Source organism: Saccopteryx bilineata, chromosome 9, assembly GCF_036850765.1.
Source record: "Saccopteryx bilineata isolate mSacBil1 chromosome 9, mSacBil1_pri_phased_curated, whole genome shotgun sequence".
Classification (NCBI taxonomy): domain Eukaryota; kingdom Metazoa; phylum Chordata; class Mammalia; order Chiroptera; family Emballonuridae; genus Saccopteryx; species Saccopteryx bilineata.
Window position 1 is genome coordinate 7,037,525 of NC_089498.1, and position 17,806 is coordinate 7,055,330.

At 46.9% G+C, this 17,806-nt stretch overlaps 1 non-coding gene and 1 pseudogene across 1 annotated transcript; both read left to right on the top strand.

The window, feature by feature from the left end:
* The first annotated feature begins 13,502 nt into the window (after positions 1-13,502).
* Positions 13,503-14,461, top strand: LOC136313567 (ferritin light chain pseudogene; annotated as a pseudogene).
* A 2,573-nt stretch (positions 14,462-17,034) lies between these two features.
* Positions 17,035-17,110, top strand: TRNAA-AGC (transfer RNA alanine (anticodon AGC)). Its single transcript has one exon. It is a non-coding gene; the product is annotated as a tRNA-Ala (tRNA).
* Positions 17,111-17,806: the final 696 nt, after the last annotated feature.

Here is a 17,806-nt window from a genome sequence, read left to right on the forward strand (position 1 = left end):
CCCGGAGAGGTTGAGCCCTATTTAAGAATCACAATGTATTGGTTGCTAAGAGATTCTGAGAGGATATAAATGGCCAGGGAAATGTCCCCTACTCAGAGACAGCTTATAATCTAGTTAGTTGAGAAAACCAAACACAGCCAGTTCAAGAATTCTTGTGCAAAGAAACAGTAAATTCCTTTTAATTCTGCCAGCATTGATTCTGAAATCCATGCAGTATGGGGTCTGTTGATGAATTGCACATACTCCCCTGTCCTGTACACTATAATAAAGAAAACTAGACGGAGAGGTGTTTAATTCAAGGAATCTTGTGGAAAGATGTTTTGGGAGAAAGTTACATGAGAGATTAATTTCTTTTCTGCAGACCCAGGAAAGCCTCAGCTCTCCCCCACTTAAAATTCTTCCATGGTTTTCAATTACTTTGGGCCAGCCCTATTCTAGGTGTTGGGACACAGCTGTGAACAAAACAGAGACCTGACATTCTAATAAAAGGGAGACAATACAATAAACAAATGAGTACATATTTATATATATTTATGTTTACCAAAAAATAAAATAAAATAGGGTAGAGAGGGTAGGAGTGCTGTAATTTCAAGCTGCTGTTTTGTATAGGGTGGTGAGAAGCTGGCATTTCAGCAGAAAGCTGAAGGAAATGAAGGAGCAAGTTATGTGCAGACATCTGGGGAAAGCATTTGAGGCAGAAGGAACAGCAAGTGCAAAGGCCCTGAGGCAGCAAGTACCTGGCGTACTTGAAGAACAAGAAGCAGGAATAAATGATGGGAAATCTGTGGGAGATCATAGAGGCAGTTAAGGGTAGAGCCAAATTAATGATGAAGTTAAGGAAGCCCTGACAATGTTTTCAGGAAGCCGTAAATGTTTGGTATCATCTGAAAAAGTGAGATAGTTTAACTACAATTAGTTAAACTGCTCTTTCCACTCTGACTGTTCCATCAGTTCTCCCTTCATTCTGGATCCTTGGAGAGGCTACAGATATTTGGGTAACCTGGCTAAGATAAAATTATCTTCAGAATACATCTAGTCTGGGGTTAGCGAAATATATTTATGTGACCACAGTCACTCCCATGACCAGCTGTCCCTGAGGAGGCATGGCTTCCAGGAATCTCCCAACATGCTGACCCCAAGATGCAGGGCCAGTGATCCTAAGGGAATATAAATACGTCCTACAGAGCCCACATCTGGAATTCTGCTTCGTGAAGAGCAAGGAGAACAAGGTGTTACATAGACAGAACCAGAAGCTAGTTTTGAGGAGATTTTCTCAGCCTCTGATACATCAAGTTTCCATTCTCACTGTCGCCGAGTCACAGTGGAAGTGTCCTCCCGTCAGGAGTATATTCAAGAGTGAAGACACTACAGTGATAAATGTACTTCGCTGATGGGATCTCAAGAGACAGAGTTGATCAGACAAGGGTCACAAACCCAAAGTGGAACTGTGAACAGCCGGTCCATCTGTGTGCAAAGTCCCCACACAATCAATAATAATAAGCAACAAATTTGAAACAGTAATCCAGGAGGAAAAAGGGATTCTCTTTCCGTTCTCTCAGTCAAACGTGACATCGTAATATCCTTGTCACAGGCAGAGGTCACAAAGTACAGGCAGACAAAGAATTTAGCGGGGAAAACAACAACATGACACAGGTAGTTTAGTCAGTTTCTTCATAAAAACATTAAGTGATTCTTCTGATTTTGTGCTGTTTGTGGCACAGGGCAGCTTTTTGACTTATAATTTGTGGATTTATTCTCATACTAAAAATATATTCACTTTCAAATATTATTTTGTATTCCTAATCTTGTATTATTTATCTTAAAGGGAGCCCCAAGTTGCACCAGCTCCTGGACTCAGAACACCCAGATGGCCGCATTTGGAAGGCTCCTGAGGGACAGCGAATGGAACCCCGCCAAGGCTGAGGAAGGTCAGCCCAGCGGCCAAGGTCGGGAGCGATCCCCAGACCTGGGCGTTTCAGGGACCAGTAATATTTCCAAAGAAATATGTTGTAGAGATCAGTACTTAATTGCTTCTTTTGAAAATAAAAAGCCATATAAATAGATGTTTAAAACACCCATATCTAGTGTGTGTGTGTGTGTGTGTGTGTGTGTGTCACAGAGACAGAGAAAGTCAGAGAGAGGGACAGACAGGGACAGACAGACAGGAAGGGAGAGAGATGAGAAGCATCAATTCTTCATTGCGGCACCTTAGTTGTTCATTGATTGCTTTCTCATATGTGCCTTGACCATGAGGCTACAGCAGACCGAGTGACCCCCTGTTAAAGCCAGCGACCTTGGGCTCAAGCTGGTGAGCTGTGCTCAAACCAGATGAGGCAGCACTCAAGCTGGTAACCTCGGGGTCTGGAACCTGGGTCCTCTGCATCCCAGTCCGACACTCTATCCACTGCGCCATCACCTGGTCAGGCATAGTGTGGTCATCTTTTAAAAAGAAATAATTCTTATACAGAAATGCATTGAGCTTTTATGGATAAAATTATATAATGTCTACTTTGTTTTACACTAATCCAACAGGATGTGAGGGAGCAATAAAGGGTTTGGTAAGAAAAAAACTGAGTGCTAGGTGCCTGGGGTTCTTTCCCCTAGTTTACTTTCACACCTCTTGGCGATTTCTGTAATAAAAGGTGTCCACACTAACCGGTTCTAACATACTCCTAATTATATAAAAGCGAAGACATACAGTCACTCCAGAAGTTGGGAGGCCATAAGTACCAGCCTTTATATTACATAAATTTAATCTTATGAAAAACTACAACACTGTGCTGGTTTTTGTTATTGCTACTTCCTAGTCAATCAGTGAACTTCATCCCCCAGCTGTCCAGGGACCACCTGTGTGTAATTGGGGTCAGGTTGGCAGTTTACTCTCCAATGGTTCAGATAGAAAAAGTTCTTTGAATTGGATATCCCCATTTCCCATAAGTTATGGGGTGTCTGAATGTGTGTGTATGTGGTAAGCACTGGGGTTCAAACCTGGGCTTTGCTCCGACACATACACATTACTGCAGATGTCACATAAGCTGACTGAGCCCTCAATTTCTTTACCTGAAAATGGATATGAGAATGGGTACTTTACACTGGCTTTTAAGAATTAAACATGATGACGTACACACTTTGGTGGCAGAAGCATGAACTGGTACGACCTTCATAGAGGGCAGTTTGGCAATACCATCTTAAGTTTCACAGCGCCTTTGCCTTATGGCCCAGAAAGACTAACCCTGGGCATTTATTCTACAGTGGTCTTTACGTACATGCAAAATGACACGTGTACAAGATACTCACTGCCATGTTGTTCAACAGTGTCACCAAGATCTGGTTTCCTCCTGCCTCTCTGGGTTCTGCCGTCTTCAGCCTAACTTCCTCTTAAGGCTGACTTCCCTACCTGGGCCCCAAACAGCTTCCCATCTGCTTCTTCATCAGTGGGAAGAAAAATATCACCAAAAGAAAAATAATCTATTTCCAAGATCCCCTGAACTGGTCCTGAGCTTCATTCCGATTGGACGACCTTAAGTCACATGCTCCTCCGCCTCTGTACCAATCACTGTGGCCAGGATGATGAAATGCAGTGATGGGCTCAGGATAACCTAAGCTCTCCTCCTGGAGCCTGAGAAAGTCTTACCTCCAAAGGAAAGGGCTTCCCAAATACAAATTAGAAGCTGTTGGTATAGGAAAAGGAAAAGATGCCAGAGAAACATCCATAGGTGTCTAAAGTGAAGCCTATTAGCCCTTGCTATCCCATCAGGCTTGAACCGGCAACTGGCTTGGAGCATCCAGAGCGCCGTGACCCAGGCCCTCATCAGCTGGATTGCTGTAGATTTTCCCAGTCCTGGTCCCGCTCACTGAGCACATCCACCCTCCACTCACTCATTTCATGATTCAAATTAGTAAGACCCTTGCAACAGCTTAAATCTCTCCACCGAACAAGCCTGTCTGTTACCCGGGAATATATGATCACATGAACTCATTCAAAACACAACACTTTCTCATTATAATGAGGCATGATTATTAATGGCAGGGTGCCCATCAGAAATGAAACTAATTCTTCATTTTGTTTCAAAATAAATGTGCTCTAAAAAAGTACAGAGATGGTAAAATTAATTTGAGAGTAATAAATTCCTGCATTTTAAATGAATGTAATTATGTAATCATTAAATTATTTAATAGGCTTCATTAAGCTTATTTCTGGCTTGGGTGTTACTTTTTTTTTTTTTTTTTTTTTTAGCCCAATTAGCTCAAGTGCTAAAATTAATTCTTTATGGCTGGTAAGAGTCCTAAGCCAAGTTAAGGGGCACATAGCTAGGGTCTCTCCCACCCCAACCTGAAAGCTAAGGTGGGCCATTCTGCCTCTCATGGTGAGATTTGCTGTGTCAATGCAAATGCGACCAATTAAAGTTCAAAGAGGTAGCCCAGGCATGCTCACGGCAAATGTGTGACCTGCTTACAACCAGACTAGACACCTACGGGATTCCTCTGGGTCTTCTGTAGAAAGCCTTGCAAGAGAGATGTCGCCCAGAGGAAACCCGCAGGCAGCCCGGGTCGCTGCTGTATCATCGCCAAGAACAGGCCTAGACATCTTCTAGAGCAGAAGAGACGTGCGCCTCTCACAGACCCAGGTTCAAATCCCAGTTTTGCTAATGGTAGGCTACGTGACCCAAAGCAATTTACATAACCTCTGTGAGCCTCCCTTTCTTCGTCCGCACACGAGGATAATGAAGTAACCATTTTTCAGGGTTGTTTTGAGGGATTAGCAATAATGTGTACACAGTGTCTGGAATATAGTATCCACTCAATACATGGTAATTATTATCCTTGCTATCACCAGCAGACGCCCACAGATTCAATCTTCAGGGATACTAAGGTTAAGACACAGACTAACTTTTTCAGTCTGAACACTAATGATAAAACCCATAATGAGCCTGACCAAGTGGTGGCGCAGTGAATAGAGCGTCGGACTGGGATGCGGAAGGACCCAGGTTTAAGACCCCGAGGTTGCCAGCTTGAGCGCTGGCTCATCTGGGCTTGAGCCAAAAGAAGCTCACCAGCTTGGACCCAAGGTCGCTGGCCCGAGCAAGGGGTTACTCGGTCTGCTGAAGGCCCACGGTCAAGGCACATATGAGAAAGCAATCAATGAACAACTAAGGAGTCCCAACGAAAAACTGATGATTGATGCTTCTCATCTCTCTCTGTTCCTGTCTATCTGTCCCTGTCTAGCCCTCTCTCTGACTCTCTCTCTCTCTGTCCCTGTAAAAAAAAAATAATAAATAAAAATTTTTTAAAAAACCCATAATGATAAGGGATTCTGAGTGCCAGTATTACAAACAAAACAGAGAGAGAGAGAGAGACTTCAAAAATAGATTCTTCTTTTAAGAAGTTGTTATACAGTGAATACAAATAATGCATAATAAACAAGAAAGAGAAGCCATGCGGCTTGGGGACTGAGAGCAGGGCATCTGGAAGCAGACCGCCAAGATGCTTAACCTCCTGAAACCTTGGTTCCTTCTCTAAACTTGAGGGTAATAATAGAACTGAATTGCCGTCCGGGTTGAAGTACATATACAGTGTACAGAAAGTCAGGTGCCTCATCCACAGTACATGCTCAATGTGTGTTATCCATTGCCAGTGCTATTCACTGGTAATAGCAACGGTATAGAAATAGAGGACATCGTCAAATCCATCTTCTAGACCTGAAGACGTATTCAATTCCGACAAAAAAGATACATCTGATCCCGTACCCTCAAAAACAAATTGTCCTGGCCCTGGCCGGTTGGCTCAGTGGTAGAGCGTCGGCCTGGCGCGTAGAAATCCCGGGTTCGATTCCCGGCCAGGGCACACAGGAGAAGCGCCCATCTGCTTCTCCACCCCTCCGCCTCTCCTTCCTCTCTGTCTCTCTCTTCCCCTCCCGCAGCCGCAGCCGAGGCTCCATTGGAGCAAAGATGGCCCGGGGCGCTGGGGATGGCTCCTCGGCCTCTGCCCCAGGCACTAGAGTGGCTCTGGTCGCGACAGAGCGAGGCCCCGGAGGGGCAGAGCATCGCCCCCTGGTGGGCAGAGCGTCACCCCCTGGTGGGCGTGCCGGGTGGATCCCGGTCGGGCGCATGCGGGAGTCTGTCTGACTGTCTCTCCCCGTTTCCAGCTTCAGAAAAATAAAAAAAAAAAAAAAAAAAAAAAAACCAAAAAAAACAACAAAAACAAATTGTCCTTAGTCACTTAAAAACACTGATTGGCACTCACCAAATTTAAAGCTCTAACAAGAGAAATATTGGACGCGTTTCCTGGCTTATAACTCGAACCTGTCCATTCTCATCAACCAAGTGAGAAAACTTCCCTGCCACGTTCTCAGGAGGAGGAGACGGGAAAAGGTCGTGGGTTTGTCATTCGGAAAGCCACCTTTCTTGTTCACACATCAGACAAGCCCTCAGGTCACTCAGAAACGCAAATGAGGAGCTCAGCGTGACAGCCGGCATGGCCTTTCAGTAACTCGACATAGCCACGCCGGGGACCAAGGGCTTCCGTGCCCAAAACAGCTTGTCTTTGTTTGCCTTGCCGTATTACATCCATTATGGATGTCTCACACTGAAGGGATCCATCAAAATTTAAATTACACCCAGAAGCCTAAAAGGGACTAGTCAAACTTCTCCTCTCTCTTTTCTTTTCTTCTCTTCTTCTTTTAAGTTTAAAGAACCAGAATTGCGCCTGACCAGGCGGTGGCGCAGTGGATAGAGTGTCGGACTGGGATGTGGAAGGACCCAGGTTCGAGACTCCAAGGTCGCCAGCTTGAGCACGGGCTCATCTGGTTTGAGCAAAAAGCTCACCAGCTTGGACCTAAGGTCTCTGTCTCAAGCAAGGGGTTACTCGGTCTGCTGAAGGCCCACGGTCAAGGCACATATGAGAAAGCAATCAATGAACAACTAAGGTGTCGCAATGCGCAATGAAAAACTGATGATTGATGTGTCTCATCTCTCTGTTCCTGTCTGTCTGTCCCTGTCTATCCCTCTCTCTGGCTCTGTAAAAAAAGAACCAGAATTGCTCTCAGAACTCAGATGAGTTTCCCCAAATCAAATCAGTAGCAGATCTCCGACGGCTAGCCGGCCACCATGTTTGGGAGAAAAGAAACAGCAGAGACTGCCTAATGTCGCTAACCCCACATGTTCTCCCCGTGATCTCTTGACTCAGCAGAAGAAAGGCGAGAGCTCCGTCTCGTTGCCCTGGGTGGCCAGCGGTCACACTTCCCGACATTAATGAAATCAACGGTCATTAGCAAAGCAAGCAGTCTCTATAATCAGTTCTGGGGCTTGATGAAGTCCCAGCTTTCTGACCTTGCACGTGCTCAAAACATCTCTGTATGGAGAGCTTACTCAAAGCATAGATTAGAGCAGGAGTCCACCACCGCTGGCTGGAGTCACGTCATCGGAAATCCCCCCAGAGCAACGGCTGGACGCAAGGCTGAGTAAGGATCGGTTCAGGTGACATCCCTTCAGTTACAGGCTACAAGCCGAGGAAGGGGAACATGCAAGGAAAAGGGAACATCTCGAAAGTGTATATTTCAGCCCAAACTCCATTTCTGAAGCTCATTTTGAACATTCATCAAACTAATCAATAATTATTAGCTTGACCAGGTGGTGGCACAGTGGATAGAGCGTCGGACTGGGATGCAGAGGACCCAGGTTCGTTCAAGACCCTGAGGTCGCCAGCTTGAGCGCGGACTCATCTAGTTTGAGCAAAAAAGCTCACCAGCTTGAGCCCAAGGTCACTGGCTCCAGCAAGGGGTTACTCGGTCTGCTGAAGGCCCACGGTCAAGGCACGTATGAGAAAGCAATCAATGAACAACTAAGGTATTGCAACGCGCAATGAAAAACTAATGATTGATGCTTCTCATCTCTCTTTGTTCCTGTCTGTCTGTCCTTGTCTATCCCTCTCTCTGACTCTGTCTCTGTAAAAAATAAATAAATAAAATTTTTTAAAAATAATAATTATTATTAGATTTGCCACGCGCGCACACACACAAAAAATCCACTTTGATACCAGTGGGCTAATTAACAAATTTGTTGCTGGTGACCTAGAAAATATGGACAAAGGACCTGGAGTAAGCGCCTCTGGAGTCTGGTTCCCCGTGACTGATGGCAGCCGTCCCGCCCCCCCCCCCCAGGCTGTGCACTCCGATCGTCTAAGTCCTGACCACCAGGCAAGGTCACTGGCACATGCCTACTATCCCATTAATTATGCTAAGTATTTTAAAAGAAATTCTCAGACATTGTAACATGCTGGGAGGAAGATTGCCTGTTGTTCTATCGGCTTAGGACAAAAGAGACAGAAAGCAGAAACCCCAGGATCAACCCCGTCCCGGGAATATGAGGTCACCGAGTTGTAAAGGCAAAGGGAAAAAAAAACGTCCTGGTCGCCTCCCAAGGAATTCAAGTTTGGAGAGGGACACGAGGCCTCTTTCTACTGGGCAGACATGACACCTGTCACTGTCCTGCCGCAGGATTTGGGGAAGTGCACTGGGTTCATGGGTCAGCTTCCCAGACTTTTTCTTTATGGACTTAAAGCCTAAATCTCTGAGTTAACAAATGAAAAATCAATGGGCTGGAACATCGCTGTGTTCAGGACAGACCCTGACCCGGGCCCCCTATCTATGCTGGTATCTATTCTATGCTGGTAGACGTCCACACTGCTCCACAACCACGTGTCTTAAAGGTAAGAAGAAGCAGCTGGAAGGTGGATCACATCAGGACCAGGAGATTTTTTTTTTCTTTTTCCTTTTTTTTTTTTTTTTTTTTTTTGCATTTTTCTGAAGCTAGAAACAGGGAGAGACAGTCAGACAGACTCCCGCATGCGCCCGACCGGGATCCACCTGGCACGCCCACCAGGGGCGATGCTCTGCCCATCCTGGGTGTTGCCATGTTGCGACCAGAGCCACTCTAGCGCCTGAGGCAGAGGCCACAGAGCCATCCCCAGCGCCCGGGCCATCTTTGCTCCAATGGAGCCTTGGCTGCGGGAGGGGAAGAGAGAGACAGAGAGGAAGGAGAGGGGAGGGGTGGAGAAGCAAATGGGGGCTTCTCCTGTGTGCCCTGGCCGGAATCGAACCCGGGTCCTCCGCACGCTAGGCCAACGCTCTACCGCTGAGCCAACCGGCCAGGGCCTTCTTTTTCCATTTTTATAGATCAACATCCTGGCTTATTTTTAGCACTGTTTTCATTTCTGCATCCTTTATATTTCAGGGGAAGTTTTTTTTGATTGGGGATGATGTTGGACTATTTCATTAATTTGAAAAGTATGAGAGTCTAATAAATGACATATGGCACTAAGACTCCGGTTAACATTTTACCCGATAATTAACAAAATTTTCATAATGATTTGGTAAGAAGACCAAGACGCAAACCGAGCAGAAGTGAAAAGTCACCTAAACGTTTTGGAAATACGCACCAAGTGTCTTGGGGGGCAGGAAGGGTGATAACTGTGGATTCAAGAAATTCACACCTTTGAAACCAGCTTAAGGAGCATTTAGAGAGGTGAGTAAAGATGTATCTATGAATGTGTTTCTCACAATCTTACTAATAGTCATGACAAATTAAAAACTCTCCAAATGTTCAATAATAGGGAAACCGGTAAAGAAATTATGGTATATCTGCATTGTAGAGTCTTCTGTAGTCATTAAAGGCATGATTTTTTTTTTCATTTAAAACATGAGAAAAAATGTTCATGAAATAGTATTTTATGAAAAAAGCCAACACATAAAACTACAAACATTGCATGATCCCTGTTTTTTAATATTTGTGTATACATTATACACATAATTTTTTAAGTATTAGAAGAAAATGTCCTCAAAATATTATTGCCTCTCTCATCTCTATTACTGAAATTATTGGTACTCTTATCTCTATTTTCTTCTTACATTGCTCTGTATTTTCCAAATTCTCTCTCATAACCATGGATTTTATCATTATATATATAAGCTTATATACATATAATCACTTAAGCATGATGGAATACACACACACTTATGTATGTGTGTATGTGTGTATTATACTATGTTTAATGTACATCCCCTTGATGAAATAAGGCTAGGTCTAAGAACACATCATAAAAAAAAAAGAGATTCAGGCAAAATTTTATGCTCCCCTAAGTTATGTACAGCATTGCGATGAGCAAAGATTATTGTGCTATGGATATATCATATAGATACTTTCATTAACAGGGATTCTGGTTAAATAGAAAGTCAGATAATAGATAATAAGTGACTCCTCCATAAAGCTGCTGAATTTGCTGAAAAGTACGAAGAATTATGCTAGCTGACTGAGACCCTGGAGATCATCGAGTGCAGTGGTTTCCAATATGTTTTCAACCATAGCATCCTTTCGAATAAAACCCCAGGAGAATCTGTAATGTACAAAACCAGCGTGAGCGGTGCTGCTGGTTGAGGTGAGCAGGGAGACGTGGAACTCCACCCACTTGATCTCCACTCCGGGAAGCGGGAAGCTCTGTGCAAAGACATCTGAAGACCCCTCGGGGCAGGATGATTTATTGATCCATTAACTTGCACTTGTTCAACTTACTCTATTTTTTGCAGGCAGGTCTGGGTGTCTTATTTCTATTAACTGCTTTAGTCCTCACAACAACACTATAAGGATGATACTCTTCTTGGCTCCATTTTACAGGTGAGGAGAATGAGGCAATGAGGTTCTGAGAAGCTTGCTTAACAATTAGGCAGCAGGCCTGGCCGGGCGGTGGCGCAGTGGATGGAGCATCGGACTGGGATGCAGAGGACCCAGGTTCGAGACCCCGAGGTCGCTGATTTGAACACGGGTTCATCTGGTTTGAGCAAGGCTCACCAGCGTGGACCTGGGGTCACTGGCTCGAGCGGCGGTTGCTCGGTCTGCTGTGGCCCCACTGTTGGGGCTCATGTGAGAAAGCGGTCAGTGGGCAATTAGGGTGTCACAGCGAAAGACTAATGATTGATGCTTCTCGTCTCTCTCCGTTCCTGTCCGTCTGTCCCTGTCTGTCCCTCTCTCTGTCTCTCTCTCTCTCTCTGTCTCTGTATAAAAAACAAAACAATAAATAACAATTAGGCAGCAGAGCCAGGTTCAAAACCAAGCAATCTGGCTCTAGTCTATTATACCATTGCTTACTGCTGCCTCTGGACTGTGGATGGGGGGGGAGGGGAGGGGAGGGGGGGAGGGGGGAGGGGGGAGGAGGGGGAAGGGAGGGGGGAGGAGGGGGAGGGAGGGGGAAAGGAAAGATGGGGGTCTTTTATCCTCCAGGGCTTCCCAGTGTCTGCCTGGCCTCAAAGGCAGTGTCCATATTGGGCCTTCTCCACACAGCAGGTCATGGAGGGCCTAAAGCAGACCACTCACCACCCAGAGGATCCACCACCATGCCCGCTCGTGTGGACTGCCCCATCCACCTGCCCGGGGGGCACTGAAGGGGCCCCAGCACCCAGCTCTAACGAGCATGTGGAAATGGATGGGTCACGTATAAGCCAATTACAGCTGGCAGCCAGGTTTGGGGAAATCACTTTCCCTGGAACCAATCGAGAGCCCGTTTTGCAGATAAAAGGGACGGCACACATTAGTCTCTGTGGTCAGAAGCAGCTTTCATGCATTTCACGGAGCAAAGGGAACTCGAAACACTTAGAAATGAGAAAATGGGGTCTGGCCAAATTGCTCAGTCAAGGCTTTTGAAGGCTCTTCAGGGTGACATTCCATACAGGACCTCATCGCTTGTTCAGGCATGCAGGTGGAAACTAACATTTGCCCGTCTAGAACATGTGTGTATTACTCCCCTTACATGCCTCCACACGCGTCATGGAATGCTTCTGTCATTAGGACATGCTGTCGCGTAGCCAAAGAAACGAAGGGTGGGAAAAGCCCAAACAATTGGAATTCCCAGGTAAACTGAAATCTCATCATTTGCTTTCCTTTTTTCTACCCAGTTTTTTACCAGCATCAATATCAGGAAGTTAAAGACTACTAGCACCTAAGGCCCAACGTCAGAGAATTGGAGTTCGAACCAGAGAATCTAATACCAGGAAGGGGTTGGTTAGAGATCACTGACTCTCACCTGGGCGGATAGACAGCCGGACTGGCATGTCTGCGGAAGAAGCTTCAGGGCAGATCTGGCACAGGGTCAGAATTGTTAGCTCAGGTAGCGTTTATTTTGGGGGCTGGGAATGTGGCAATGCCTCTAATAAGTGGTCCATTAGCCTCTGCTTGAATGCAACCAGTACCAGGGAGCTCACCACTCAAGATGACCTGATTTAATCCGGAACTTGTTTTCTAAACACCCCTCATGTCATAGCTACATTTATAAATTTAAAAGGATCTTAAGACAAATGTTCTAAAATAAATAAATAGCATTCCATATGCTCCACAATTTATTTTTATTTTTATTTTTTTGTATTTCCAGAGTAATAGCAATATCTTGGGAGTGTTAAGCCTGCCAAGGAACTATTGGAGGACAAGAGCCACAGAGACCTCACGCACCGACTGGTGTGTGGAAAAGGGTCTGCGTGCTGAGCCGCGTCTGTGGTTCTCTGAGTGCACACTCCAGCAGGGAAGTCCAGTTCCCGCACTCGGGACCAGTCCTTCTTAATTCCAGAGAACGTGCCTGCCGGGAACCAGTTAGAGGGGTGTCAGCAAGGACTTGGAGTGAGCACTGTGAGGGACAGCTTCTGTCACTATTGACCCCAATCCCTGGGCAGTGTGGTTCGTGTGTACAGAGCTCCTGATGGAAGGGATGAGCATTTTGTTCAATCAAAGTCTTGAGGAATGGGTCCTGGCCAGTTGGCTCAGTGGTAGAGCGTCGGCCTGGAGTGCAAGAGTCTCGGGTTCGATTCCCAACCAGGGCACACAGGAGAAGCGCCCATCTGCTTCTCCACCCCTCCCCCTCTCCTTCCTCTCTGTCTCTCTCTTCCCCTCCCGCAGCCAAGGCTCCATTGGAGCAAAGTTGGCCCGGGCGCTGAGGATGGCTCTGTGGCCTCTGCCTCAGGCGCTAGAATGGCTCTGGTTGCAACAGAGCAAGGCCCCAGATGGACAGAGCATCACCCCCTGGTGGGCGTGCAGGGTGGATCCCGGTCGGGCGCATGCGGGAGTCTGTCTGACTGCCTCCCCATTTCCAACTTCAGAAAAATACAAAAAAAAAAAAAAAAAGTCTTGAGGAATGAATAAATGAATGAATGAACAAGTGAATTTCAAGACAATCAGAAACGATTGAAGAATGCCAGAGAGGTCTCCTGAACTCCCCTAACCTAAAAACTACTCTCTCCACCCACCCCCACCCCCCGCTCTTCCTCGGATCTGACATTTCACCACTGATGGCCCCTTGCTTTAGGTCAGGGATTGGTGAGCAACAGCCCACAGACCACAGTCGTGTCTGTGTCCATGAATTGTTTTTTCTCTTTTTTTCTTTTTTGCTCAATCTCTTCATACCCCACACCCACCCAGCCCCGAGCAGCTGCCACACCCTTTATTGTCTATGGTCGCTTTCCTGTTACGATGGCCGAGCTGAATACTTGCAACAGAGGGGTCACGGCCTCCAAAGTGGAACCATGTACTTATCTGGCCCTTTACAGAAAAACTTTGCCAACCCCTGCTTTAAATTATATTCTTTTAAAATATCATTGGCAGCCATGTCCTCGATGGTCCCCCAGAGCTGTCTCTGGCTTCAACAGTGTTCAGATAGGACAGACTCAGGGAGGCCCCTTCTTCCACCCTCCAATCTCCAACCTCGTCTCCTTCTTCCACCCTCCAATCTCCAACCTCGTCTTTACTCGCCACCTTTAGAAACTTCTCGGTCATCCTAGGCCTCCAAGACCAACCAGCACTGGTTTTTTAGCTTTAACTCCTTATGGCCGAGCAACCGTGAGCTCCCAAATTTGTCAGAATTATGCCATCCAGATGGAGCCCCACCAACCGCCTGGCCCTCCTGCATCTGCGGGCCTCCCGCGCCTACCTCTCCCTGGGCTTCTACTTCCACCGCGACGCTGTGGCCCTGGAGGGCGCGGGCCACTTCCTTGAGTTGGCCAAGGAGAAGTTCGAGGGTGCCCAGCAGCTCTTGAAGATGCAAAAGCAGCATGATGGCCGCAGTCTCTTCCAGGACGTGCTGAAGCCTCCCCCAACATGAGTGGGGTGACGCTCAGGACGCCGTGGAAGCCGCCCTGGTCACAGAGAAGAGCCCGGCCCAGGCCCCTGTAGACCTGCAGGCCCCGGGTTCTACCCGCACGGACCCTCCGCCCTGTGACTCCCTGGAGAACCACTTCCTGGGTGAGGAGGTGAAATTTATCTAGAAGCTGGGTGATCACCTGACCAACCTCTGCAGGCTGGTCGGCCCCCCAGGCTGGGTTTGGCGCGTGTCTCTTCAAAAGGCTCACGCCGACGCACCACCAGAAACCTGTGCAGCCCAGAGGCCTTTGAGGGGCCACTCGGCATTCCTCTGGGGTCTGGCTGCTGCCTGAGGCTCTCCCTGCAACTACCAGGCAGGCTTTTGAGCACCCTGCAGCCTCTCCCATGCCTGGACCACGTGAAAACAATAAAGTTTTCGCAGTTTGTATTGATACACTGCAAGGGCGCTGAGCTGTGTGGTAGGGGAAAGGATACAGAGAACTTGAGGATGTGGAGTCTGGTGTGTCCACGAGAACATCTCAAGGCAGAAATGAGCACACAAAAAAAGAAAATGCCCTGGTCAGTTTGCTCAGTGGTAGAGCATTGGCTCAGCATTTGGAAGTCCCAGGTTCAATTCCTGGTCAGGGCACACAGGAGAAGCGCCCGTCTGCTTCTCCACCCCTCCCCCTCTCCTTCCTCTCTGTCTCTCTCTTCCTCTCCTGCAGCCAAGGCTCCACTGAAGCAAAGTTGGCCCGGGCACTGGGGATGGCTCCATGGCCTCTGGCTCAAGCACTAGAATGGCTCTGGTTGCAACAGAGCAACGCCCCAGATGGGCAGAGCATCGTCCCCTGGTGGGCATGCCAGGTGGATCCCGGTTGGGCGCATGCAGGAGTCTGTCTGACTGCCTCCCTGCTTCTCACTTCAGAAAAATACAATTAAAAAAAAGAAAACAATGGGAAAGTAGGAGTACATAGATTTTACATAGTTCACAGTTCTAATGACCCTGAGATTATTAAAACAGAGATGAGGCCAAGAACTAGACAGTCAAGTTTTGGATTGTGGGAGCGTCAGACTTCCGAATCACACCTAAATATGTTCTCCATTTCAGTGAAAAGAAAAGCGTTCTGCTTTTCCATTCATAGAACAGGTCCCTCTGTGTTCCGACATGTGGCTTCGCTTCCCTTTCTCTGTGGCCCGAGGAGTACAGAGAAGGTGCCTCTGCTTCCTCCCGCCCCAAGTTCTGCGCCTCTGGTTTTTCCTTTTCCCTCGCCTGACCTCATTTAGTCGGGTGGAAGGCAGCTTTTCCTAGTCTATTAAGACTTCAATAAAATCATCCATTTCTAGTTAACTGGAATAGTATTCACATTTAGACCTGCATATTAATTGGCTGATAACGAGATGATAAAGCTGCCTTTCTCGGCAGGTGCACCAATCAATTTCAATGAAACCAAAAAAAAAAAAAAAAAATGAGTCTTGTTGCATCTGAAATTAAAAAGTGATTTATATTTTCTAATAAAGTGCTTTTCATTGATCTCCCTCTGAAAACGTACGGTTTCATTTGCACCCTTTTAAATTATAATAGTTTCCGTTTGTAAAAGGATGATTTTCCAATACCATTTCTGGCTTTCCATTGATGATTTACTTTAGCATAGATTTGAAGGAGAATGTTGAGGGGGAGAGGAATGGGTAATTAACAGCCTCCCTTCCACCTCCTCCCCCCCCCCCCAAATAAAGCTCTGCTACTTTTAATGACCTTAAAATCCTCAGACTATAGCAGAATCCTTTTCCCCAAAAAAAGTGTTGTCAGAGGGAGTTCTGTTTCCCACCCCACCCCCCAAGAAATCTATTTTTCTCTTCATAAGCTTTCTTCCTTCAGAGAATTTTATGCCCGTGCAATTGTTTTCCATTTCTGTCAAGTCAGCCCAGCTGCGGGGCGAACGTAGGGAGGAGAGTGTTTTTCCTTTCTTCCCCCTATCACCGACGGCACATTCTTCCTGGGAGACGTTCACACAGCCCTGCTGTTACATGCCGAATTCTGGCAGATGTAGAAACTGGCAGAGAAATTACATTTCACTTTAATTTAGGATGATGGTCTTCTGAGTCATAATAATTAAGCAGCTCTGGAATGCAGCTGTAGTCGGAGCATGGGATGGGGAAAAAAATCACAGTCCAGGGCCTGGGTTCTGCTGAGGAATGAGGGTTCATGTCACTTCTCTGTCATCCACAGTCACCTGAATCCAGTTAGGCTGGAGGCTCCGTGCAAACAGGTGGTGGAGTGAGGGCAACAGACCACGTGGGCATTAGACCTCGTTTAAAACGGATACCAGGTGCTTTGTCTGTTTATCTGCATAGGAGATGAATGCTGGCTGAGAAATGGATGGATGGATGGATGGATGGATGGATGGATGGATGGATGAAGTTATGGGAAGGCAGTTACTGTGCAGCTCTCATGCAAAGATCACCTTTGTGACATGACTTGAGAAGCCCTGCACCAAATTATTTCCCAACTCTCACAGTGACCGAAGAGTCCCCATTAGTCCCAGATGTTGTCTGGGTTAACTACTACCCTCCTCTAAATTCTCTTTTAAAAAGTTCCTGAAGGCTAATACCACAGCCTGCAGCAGCTCATTATTAGTTCGGGTATCAGGAAACTGGACTGCTGAGTGGCCATGAGCATGTCAGCAGGGCCAGGAACTCGGTGAGAGGTGAGAGGAGGTGACACAGGGCGGGCCAGGAGGGAGAGACCCTCAGCTCTGGGGAGGACCCCGCTGCAGTTACACTCCCAGCGATAGTGCCTCCCGGGTCTCCAACCTTCCCGTAACCCTCAGAGAATAACGAGCCACCAACTTCTCAGATCCTTGACAATCAAGACCAGCCAGGGCTGAGGATTGGCGACTTCTGTCGATACATAAAAATAGAAATTGTAGCCCTGGCCGGTTGGCTCAGCGGTAGAGCGTCCGCCTAGCGTGCGGAGGACCCGGGTTCGATTCCCGGCCAGGGCACACAGGAGAAGCGCCCATTTGCTTCTCCACCCCTCCGCCGCGCTTTCCTCTCTGTCTCTCTCTTCCCCTCCCGCAGCCAAGGCTCCATTGGAGCAAAGATGGCCCGGGCGCTGGGGATGGCTCTGTGGCCTCTGCCTCAGGCGCTAGAGTGGCTCTGGTCGCAACATGGCGACGCCCAGGATGGGCAGAGCATCGTCCCCTGGTGGGCAGAGCATCGCCCCATGGTGGGCGTGCCGGGTGGATCCCGGTCGGGCGCATGCGGGAGTCTGTCTAACTGTCTCTCCCTGTTTCCAGCTTCAGAAAAATGCAAAAAAAAAAAAAAAAAGAAATTGTAATGAAAATTAAAATAACCTTTAAAAACAAAAGATTATAATTATAAAATACATTTTCCAATTATACGTAAATATTATTACATGATATATGCATACATAATTATGTAGCGTTAAGTACTTATATTAAATTAATATTATATAATATCAATATATTATATATAAATAAAATAAGTTATATTATAAATTACAAAAATAAATTAAAAGAAGAGGAGGAGGCTGTATCGAGCACCTTCTGTGCGCACTTTCCGCGTGCTGTGTGACTTAGCCTCTGACATGATGCCACTCTGTGCTCCTTTTTCCAGGGCCGCACAGTGAGTAAGCACCAGAACCAGGACTTGAACCCAGATACCCATGACTCGCCAAA